This window comes from Galeopterus variegatus, unplaced genomic scaffold, assembly GCF_000696425.1.
Source record: "Galeopterus variegatus unplaced genomic scaffold, G_variegatus-3.0.2 Scaffold502, whole genome shotgun sequence".
Lineage (NCBI taxonomy): Eukaryota > Metazoa > Chordata > Mammalia > Dermoptera > Cynocephalidae > Galeopterus > Galeopterus variegatus.
Window position 1 is genome coordinate 545502 of NW_007726613.1, and position 1585 is coordinate 547086.

The following is a 1585-nucleotide window of genomic DNA, read 5'->3' on the forward strand; positions in this document are numbered from 1 at the left end:
TTGATCTTAAATATTATTACATTAATATGAAAAGCCACAATAAAAAAACTCAAAATTAATAGTAAGGTCTCCTTGCCAATCGTGCAAGAATATTTAAACATGCTTTTAACAATAGGAAAATAGCCTCACTTGGCTATCTTAATTAGAGGAAAAATTATTAATAGAGCACTTATTTGTTTCCAAAAACCCAAGGGAGAAAGCAGACTTGGGAGGAAATGGAAAATCTGCAACAGGAAATCTGTAACAAGGTCCCTCTTTTGGCATCTCTTTCCTTCTTATCTCTCAGTGGATTGACTTTCTGTACTTTTTTCATGTATTCAGTCAAACATGACATCATGTTGTTAAGCCCTTAATAGAAAGACTATATTAGTCTGGTTTTTGAAGCCGTGTGTGTGTGTGTGTGTGTGTGTGTGTGTGTGTGTGTGTGTGTGTGTATGTTTATGTGTGTGTGTGAGAGAGAGAGAGAGATGTCTGGTTGGTGTGGGGATCCAAACCCTTGAACTTGATGTCGTAACAACTAGCTCTAACCAACTGAGCTAACTGGCCAGCCCTAAAACCTTTTTTTTTTTTAAAGAGAGAATCAGTTGGCACAGCTTGGATCAGCAATATCTACCACCTTGCTTAATTGTCCAAAATCACAGAGGGAGATGGGTCATATAAAATAAACATGGATGCAACAGTACACCTCTGCTAAAGAGAAGTTTCCAGAAAGATAAGGTGGGCTAGATAGACACCACAAAAGATATCTATTGTTATTCTTAAAATCTTGAGATAATTTAATAATCTTTCAATAGTATTGATGTATACTATATACTAAAGGTTGATACAAAGAGCAGAAAAACCTTTAAGTAGGGGAGGAACTGTAGTCTTTCCTATTTAATACTACTGAGAAAAAAACATGCAAGTTTTGCAGACATTTCTTCATTAAAAATTCAAGACAGGTAAGCATAATATCAGATTAAACAAAAGATGTACTAAGAATTCATTATATTTGTATCATGCTTGTCTTCTAAAAATAAAACATTTAGAAAAAGTGTCTGGACAACAATCAAACAGAGAATGGAGCTGAGGACATCTTCAAATCAATAGAATTTGATGTTGAAAATTGCTATTTTTAAACAAATAATTGAGACTTTTTAGTAATGAGTAAAACTGAAGGTTCTATTGTACCCATAAAATAAAAATGATAAAAGGAGACTAAATATGAGGATATACCTAAAGAAAATTTCTAATCTCCTTGCCTAGGAAAATAAGATCAGCAAACAACTAAATAATTCTATATGGACCAAAGAATATAGTGGTGACAGAATATTTAGAAAAAACTAACCTTTATCCTGAATGCTCTGAAAAATCGACAGATTCCTAATTGAATCCACAGCCATTAGCAAAGTTGGGGTTTATCTCTACAATATCCATAGCCCCCTGATGGTTGGGTGTAATGGACTTCAGAAACTTGAACTCGCTGGTCCCTGAGCCTCCCATCAGACACACCTCATACTGGTAGCTCTGAGACAGGGTCCCCGGACCGCTGACGTCCATCAGGTGGCCCGGAAAGCGGCCCCCAGGCACCGAGCAGCGGCCCTCC